General features: G+C 41.7%; 1 long non-coding RNA gene across 1 annotated transcript; it reads left to right on the top strand.

Moving 5' to 3' along the window:
- Window positions 1–285: 285 nt before the first annotated feature.
- Window positions 286–8,287, top strand: LOC138225511 (uncharacterized). Its single transcript, XR_011183952.1, has 3 exons — window positions 286–408; window positions 7,520–7,587; window positions 8,015–8,287. It is a non-coding gene; the product is annotated as an uncharacterized lncRNA (long non-coding RNA).
- Window positions 8,288–8,551: the final 264 nt, after the last annotated feature.

The raw sequence follows: 8,551 nt of genomic DNA, 5'->3' as shown, positions 1-8,551 counted from the left end.
CAGACACCTGCTGCTGATCTGCAGCCAAATCCAGTTAATCTCTCTTCTCAAAAATCGCTCTCTGCGCATTGAACAAAGCACCTGACATTCTTCTCATTCTTATTATTGGAACAAGGTGTCTCCTTATGAACAAGGAAATTAAGCATGCATTATCGTTTGTCACATGAGGGCACTCCGGTGAAGAACTTATTTGAAAAATGTAGCAGGAGATTCGAAAAACCACAGGTATGATAATACCAAAGGAATAGCATTTTTTAAAAGTTTTTAAAAAACGGTAGGGGAATTTCTGAAGTCCGTCATTTTGCCCTTGGGGGTGGTGTTAGGCGCTCCGCCTAACGAGCGAAGATTGTTGAAGGCAATTGACTTGCGGTACCATCAGCGAAACTTGATATTCAAATCTGTCAGGAGGTGAGCGATATCTTTAACGTCTGCTCGCACCCAGGGCAGGTCTGTGTGTGATTTCACTACTGTGGAATCTGCTGTAGAGCACCTGCTATTCCCGGAGTTTAGGTAACTCGCGAAGATTGACTTTCACTGATCAACTCGGCCTGTTTCTTCTCTGTGACGCACAGTGTTCTCCAAGTTGCTGTTGCCCCCAAAATATCCACTCTGGCAAACAGTTCAGGGATTTCTACCTCTGGTCATCTCCCCGAAACAAACGAGCAATCGAAACTGAGGGGAAAACAAACAACACTCTTATCTTCCACTCGCGGATTCGCAGCTTTCTTTCATTCAAAACTTTTTTTTTTAAAAAGGCAGATGTAAACACGGCTGTTTTATCCGCCAGTACTTATAATTTGTAACTGTACATTTGAAACCAGAAATGAAATTCAAGAATTCAAACTCCTTTTCCAATGCCTTCCTGGCGTGCTTTGGGGTTCTGGACCCTTTCTGTCTGCGAAATTGAACGACTTCCCGAATCTCTCGATTTTGAGTTCAGCCCGGAGACTTTAGCAGCGTCTAGATGACCGAGCTCTTTTTTTATTATTATTATCGCGGTTAAAACAATTCAAAACAGCTTAACATTGGAAACGGGCTTTGTGCATTAACTGAAATTAACCACACTCAATTGGCCGGGCGCTTCTCGGTTAATGGTTAACCTTCGCTGATGGACCACCTCACCTCTGGAGTACCTCTGAGGTCTGCACACGGGGCGTGAGGCGGAGAGGTTGTTAATACTATCGGTTTACTGTTACTATAAATACATGAAAAATACATATACACACTGATACTGATCTGATAATGACTCGATTAACCTTGAAAACGGTGTTGTGAAGGAACAGCTACACATGACTTGGCATTAATGAACATGAGCCAATAAAAATGGTAATGCTCGTTTGCAAGCTTTATAATAATTAGGTACATTGCGCTGTCTGTAAATATGAATTCAGCTACCTGTGTAACAGGAACGCTGTCGGACAGATATCTGAGCTGGTTGCGATTGTGTTCAAAAATACTGGTTTTTCTTGTTACTCAAAAATACGGGGTTTTCTGCTCGTTTATTTTCTATTTCTTCGGTTTCTTTTTTTGTGAAAATGAAACAAAAGTAAAAGCGAAAATAAATATTTTACTAAAAAAAATAACGAGTTGTCATACAGGACTGAATAAAAAACAAAATGCAGTCATAGAGTAACATCACATTAACACCAGTTTTTGGTCATTTTTAAGCGATTTCCAGGCTATTACCAAAAATACTCATTTTTTTCCCCCAACTGCTTGCTCCCGACTTGTAGGGATGTAGAAAGACGTCAGTTGAATTATGAATGCTGGGCTGACCCCTGATAGGTCAAGTCCATGTTTTGTTGCTTTTATAGAAATTATTTCTAATGATCAAATGCGTCCTGCTGTTGCTATGCCTAAGATGGTTTACAAAAGCTACTGAGAAACAGGATGTCCAGACAGACAGAGCAGGAATGTTAAAACACGCGGAATTATTCCCACGCCATACCCAAAGCATTTCCTGAATGCTGAACTTGTTACAAACTGGGAATATGCAATTCCCACACGGACCACGGAATGACGTGAATACCCCCCCCCCCAGGGCTGACCAGGACCGAGCATCTCCTTCACTGAAATCACTGGGAAACCAGTGGCCCCGCTGTCCCAGTATGAGAATAGACCCCCTGCCACCATTGCCAAGGGTTTGAAAGTCCGACACGTACACTGGGGTGTCAAGCAGGAGATTGGCGGTACACCAAGAAAATGGGGGTAACTGAGGCTGCAATGCTGTAAAAATAGCATGAGATCATCTCTGGAGAAGAAGAACTAGCACAAGGAGAGGAAGAGCAAGCTGCATACTGCTATTAATTGAAAAATTGCTGCCTTGCAGTTTCACATTATTGTTCTGTGACTTTAGTCCCGGAGGGGCTGCACACTGGCGGTGGTGGAGGGGAGTCCCCATTACCTGCACAGCGCTCTGAGTGGAGTGTCCAGAAAAGCGCTATACAAGTGTAAGCAATTATTGTTATTATTAGTCAGCTTTAGCCATGTCTTCGGTTTGCTGCACGGTGACATCATGCACACCCAGACAGCACTCTTCCTTGCTCTGATGACCACTCTTCCTCAGGCCATGTGGGCTCTGTGCCGCTCGCTCTGTCTGCGTGCATGCTGCGGAGTTCTGCGAGACAGGCGCTCCATTCTGCTCGGCTGGCCCCTGGCGCGAGCGGTCTGTGGGGATTGTTGCAGTGGAATGCAAGAAGTGGACACCGGATTCTTTTCCAGCATTTCTTCCCCCCCCTTCAACATCTGTTTGCAATAAGGCCTCTTTTTGTTACTGTTTAAAAACGCTTTCATTTTTTTTAAACTGTTCTGGCTTGAATTCACTCAAGAACGAGCTTTCAGTCTCTTACTGCAGTCCCACAGGCCTTGTCGTGCTGATGTGTTTCGCAGGTCCTCAGAAACCCTCTCTTTCTCATTCCAAAGCATTTTTTTTGGTTTCCAGTTTTCCTGTGAATGCTCTCCCTACTAGGTCATTATTCCCTTGAACACAGTGTGATAAACTCACCACAGTGTTTGTCTTTGCCAATGATAGACCCACATGCTGGCTCAGTATTTACTTTTGCTTTTTACACATTGTTCAGTATTTTCTAGCAGCTTGTCAGTCAGAGTGAGATACAAGTATTTTCTGTGTTTTTGGCCTCTAATGCCTTCAAATCTACAGCAGTTTATTCATGATTGAAAAACAATAACACAGAAATAATTAAAGGTCTACACAGAAATGTTACAATTATTTGACTTCACAAAGTGAAATCAGGTCTTAATGGAAACATCCACTTTTTCCAGCTTAGTCGGTATTTGTTAAACGTTTCTGATAGTAGATTGGGAGCAGTCTTTTCCATTACGTATCTCATTTACAATATGAATCCACTGTCCATTCACTGGAGCTTTTTAATACACTTTTGCCTCATAACTGCTTTTTTTTACTAGCAGCTAGAATTCCTAATATAATATTATCTGTCTTTTGGTTCAATGTGATTGGCCAAACAGTTTCCCAAATACCTAACTGAGAATTTGAAAGCTATAACGAGGTTTATTATCTTATTAAGGTCTTTGTGGATAAATAGTCAGTAACACTGTATCCATGGGCAGTACCAGAATAGCAGAACCTGCTCTGCACGTGACCTCCAGCACTGGGGAATGGATCCCTTTGGCTTAACTTGTGTTTTGGGGTTGATATAAAACAGAACGTTTTTTCTAGCAGAATTTGCTCCATGGAGTTTAACTTGTGGATCTTTGTTGAAATTTGCATGTTTATCCACTGATCAGTAGGTATCGTATTCTCCGTTTCTTTTTCCCATTTTATTTTAATGTAATCTGTTGAATCTTTTTTCATGTCCCCAATACTAGTGTGCAGTTTTAAGATTATTGTCTTCTGATTGCTTTGTTGATAAGTAGCTATAAACTTATTAAGCATTTTGTTATCCTGGTAGATATGATGTTTTATACAACATTTTATATGATCCCTAATCTGAAGGTGAAGAATCCTTGTTTTTCTAAATGATATTCCTGTGAAATGATTTTCAGATTACCTTGTTTCATCACTGTGCATATTGGAGTAATCGCTCTGGCTGTCCATGTCTTGAATTGAGCCTCGGACTTCTGTGGGAAGAAATATGATTCATAAGCTATCCATCTTAACACTTTTACATCATTCTCTAAGGTATACGTTTTTATAACAATAAACCATATCTTCATTGGTGTTCTATCCAGGATCTCGCTGTTTCATACATTGAATGCTTTTTTCCAGCAATCTATCCTCCAGGACAGTTTGCATGGGAAATTTCTCTTCAAAGATTACCATATTCTCCTTTTCTCCTTATTTTGCATTATAATTTTGATTATACCAACAAACAAGCAATCTGACTTGGGTGGCTTGGTAATACGACTTAATGTGTTTGAGTACGTTGAAAAAAATATTTGGGGATCCAACAATTAAGGAAGCCTGCAATACAGCATATTCCAATTTCATGCTTATACCATGCATTTACTCTGTGTTTCTATAGCTTTCCACTTTACCATGCTTCTACCATAATTTTACTATGCCCTACTGCACACCCTGTCCTAGTAATGGATACTCTTTTACCATTATATCCAAATTTAAATTTTAATAAAAGCCCAGAGCTGAAAAATCTCTTAAAAGTCTTGAAAGAGTTCTAGAGTTCTAGAGTTATGCACTTGTAATTTTTTCCTGCTACATAAGAATTAGATAGTGAGCAGTCAGTGCCACGAAGTGTCACTTCATGGGTTCTTGCAATGGAACTGCATTCTTACCATAATCTAATAACTATTACTTACAGCATCAGGGAAGCTCTGCATTCCAAGCCTTTTTGTGACCTAAGTATGATGGAAATTGGACTCACGAGGTGAGGACTGGGGCAGGGGGCTCTGTTAGTGCTTTAAAATCTGAAACGACTTGCCAGACAGTGATCTGTAAAGATTAGTTTTATTTTCTCTGAATTTGCTACCGGAGGGGGTCTGGGGGTCTCTGGTTTCCAGGTCTGCTCTTTATCAGTGTCAGTCCGCAGAAGCAAGGAGTAACCAGATATGACAGAATAGAAAATGAGACAGGCTCCGCGCAGCTGGGAAATGAATAGAGATGCAATCATTCATTCATGCCCTAATACCCAGAGCTGCAAGAAAGGCTACAGCCAAGTTCACAAAACTTCTCCAGCTTATAGCCTTCCACCTCACTTGAGCTTCATAACGGAGAACAATTATTGCCAGTACGAGTTCGGTCAGCGTACCAAAGTGGAATTAAAAGGACCCTTGTTTTGCAGGGTTTGCTTTTGTAACATTTTTATGTCTTTCTGCAGGCACTTCAGCCCAGCCACTTATTAATGGAGAGCTTTTGTTTGCTGTCTCTCTCCCAGTCCTGTGTCATTTTGCTTTACAAGAGGTTCCTGGACTTGTCTGGACTACGTGCCCATTTAGTCCACTTTGTCCTGCTTCCCAGATCCTCTAATGCACATGTCCAGTGAGTTTCAGGTCACCTCAAACCACCTGTTTCTAAAGACTGAGAACACTTGGAAGTTATTAATCTCTCCAGCCTGTAGTTTTTTCTCTTAAGGGGGCTCTGATCCTTCAAGGCTGGAGGTTTGTGTTCCGTATGAACATTTCTAAATTATAAAAGCGTGGTGACGCAGTGGTTGGCATTAATGCCTCACAGCACTGGGGCCCTGGGTTCAATTCCAGATCTGGGGTGCTGTCTGTGTGGAGTTTGTATGTTCTCCCTGTGTTCATATGGGTTCCCCCCCCAGTCCAAAGAAATTCTAGTAGGTAAATGAGCCCTGGTGTGAGTGTGTGTCCTGCCCTGTGGTGGACTGCCCTGTGGTGGACCGCTGTCCCGTCCAGGGTGTACCCTGCCTTGCGCCCGTTACTTGCTGGAGTTCAGCAAATCAACCTGAAACATATCACAATTAACATTAGAAGTTGATGGTTACCTTTAAAAACCTGCCAGATGGGGATTTCCCCAGTGCAGGAGTGGAGATCCCTGCTCTAAAGGGACAATTCTTAGATATTTTTGTTTTTCCCTTTATTGGGGTAATTTAGCACCAATCGAAAGTTAAAAAAATGTGGGATGTGTTTATTTCGGTCCGTAATTTGTGTTTTTTTCCAAACAGCGAGACCACAAGTATTTCTCTGGCCCGGCTTCCTCTGACTCTGATTCAGCTGGGTGGTCAATGTCTGCTGCCAGATTAATCAAGAAATCGACTGAAAACAGTTATATTACTTTGGTTTTAGTTCACATATTTGAACAAGGATATGCCTGGTGCTTTTGTTCCCATCTCCTTGTTTTCAAAGCTCTTCCCTTGTGAACAGATGTGCAGTCTTCAAACTGGTGAAAGATTATGTGCATAATAAAAAGACCCCAAAATGGTTTGTAGTCCGTCTGGATAAATCTGATTCTAAAGGGTCAAATTCTTTTGTGCCTCAAAGAGGGGTTCCCAACCCTGAATTGGGGACCCACATATATGCTCATTTTAATTGCAGCTGAGATCTTCAAATTAATATTTAAATGAACCAGGGTCACTTAGTTAGATGCTCTGCAAGCTTTTTTTTCCATTCAGAGGTTGGAGATTTTGATGTTATTTAAGGGATATGATAGTAGAAGCCCTCCATGTTTAGGAAGTGAAAGCAGTTCAAGAGTTCAAATAAAACCATTATTAGGTCTCATTAGGGCTCAATTACTTAACTGAGTGATCAGGTGGACCAAAAGACAGCAGCTGTGTGGGACACCAGGACCAGGATTGGTTAACTATCTTAGTTAAAAGAATGGCCTCTGACCCATGTGTGCTGTTTGTACAAATGTGGTTGAGAAACCTGGCTGCTGAATGCAAAAAATAATAGTGATATAGCAGGTCACTCAAAAAAATGTGAAAATATGGACCTGCAATAACACTAAAAGACAAAAGGAGACCAATGACAAAGGGAGAAATGTTTTCAGTCGATTTCTTGGAGAAAGCGGTGAGATCAGAGGAAGAAACATCTCTACAGTAATCCAAACACTGAAACAACAACTACCTGGACACACAACAGCAAGTGCTGACCATCCTGGACCAAGGACAGCTGCACTAGATCCCAACAGATCCCCCAGAATCACCAAGAACATGGCCTCCTGTAAGATGCTCATCAGTTCGTTTGCAGGATCGCAGCTACAGAGGCTCATGGAATAATCTTGGGGAAGATGTTCATCCTGCAGTGGATTGATAAAGGCTGAATATGATGATGAAGAAAGAACTGTACAGTACATACATGTATATAACATAGGATACTTGGTATTTGCTTATGTTCCTGGATATTTGCCTACACACCAATTACAATGTAATATACATAAAGAATAAGGTAGCTATTGAGATGCTTAATTAGACATTTTCCTTTCATGTGCATTTCTCTGCAATATTTAAATTACTTTTTCACCTTTCCAGATTGACAGTCCCAGCAATCCATTCCTAAAACTCCATGTTGACATTTTACTGCAGTGCTTCTAACCAGGCATTATACTTTTCATCTCTGCCTACAGAGCTACAGTTATACAGCTATATCATTAAAGAACACAGACTGAATAAGACGAACAGACTCAGAACTAAGGTAAGGACAAGTCAGTTAATTAGTTGTTCTTTGTTCCTGTACATATTGTTGCAAGACCACAGACCGATGTTTCCACAGCTACCAGTTCAGCAAAATGTGCTGCTCTGAAATGCTCGTCACCCTATGATTCAGAGTAGCAATAGTCTTTGCACAGTCAGACCACAATAATGCAAATTCAAAACCGTCTCCATCACGAAAAGCATTTTCTATTTAGGACCTTGAACTTGAAGGATAAACAGTTCTCTCCTCCTCTATGATATTACAAGCTTTGCCAGGCCTGTAATTTACAGTAACAAATCTAGGGCTGTTTAGTTAACAGAGTTGTCGAACCTGCAATTATGGCTTTCATCTGTGCTTTGCTGTCAACTGCAAAGCAAGGCAGTGGCTCCTTTTCCTGGCACTAAGGGCTGCTGACATTTTCCCCAAGAAGGAGGACTACAAAGCGAGAGACGCGACCTGTGCCCCCTTCTCTGGACGTCTCTGAGAAGCACTTCTCCGGCAGGCTGGAGCTCAGGAGTCACTCCTGGGTAGCAGAGTCTTGCAGTAACAACCAGTCATGGGCCTTTAACAAGGCTGAGCTGGGCATTGTTTCAGCCCACCTCAGGATGGCAAAACATCTGTGCCATGGGATGGCATCCTTGTGGGGGGGCAAACACTGGGTGTGGTACTCAGCTTCTGTGCCAGCAAATGTTTTTGCCAATAAAAGATGAAAAGGAGCAACTTTGTCGTCTAACATACTGGGGAAAATAGTTATTTTTAAATGGCTGGTTACCCATTTAAGGTGGTTGTAGTGTTGGTGGTGAAGGAGTCCTGTCAAGTGTTTGAAACTGTTGAGGAAATGGATCAGCTCTAATATAAATTAACTACACCTCTTGGCTGGGATGAATAATGTCTCGTACCTCTCTGATAAATGCATAGTCCCCTTTAAAAACATCTTCAGCCCTTCTCCCGCGAATCCTGGCAG

Source organism: Lepisosteus oculatus, chromosome 28 (assembly GCF_040954835.1).
Source record: "Lepisosteus oculatus isolate fLepOcu1 chromosome 28, fLepOcu1.hap2, whole genome shotgun sequence".
Lineage (NCBI taxonomy): Eukaryota > Metazoa > Chordata > Actinopteri > Semionotiformes > Lepisosteidae > Lepisosteus > Lepisosteus oculatus.
The sequence above is the reverse complement of the archived record's forward strand: the minus strand, read 5'-3'. Positions and strand labels throughout refer to the sequence as shown.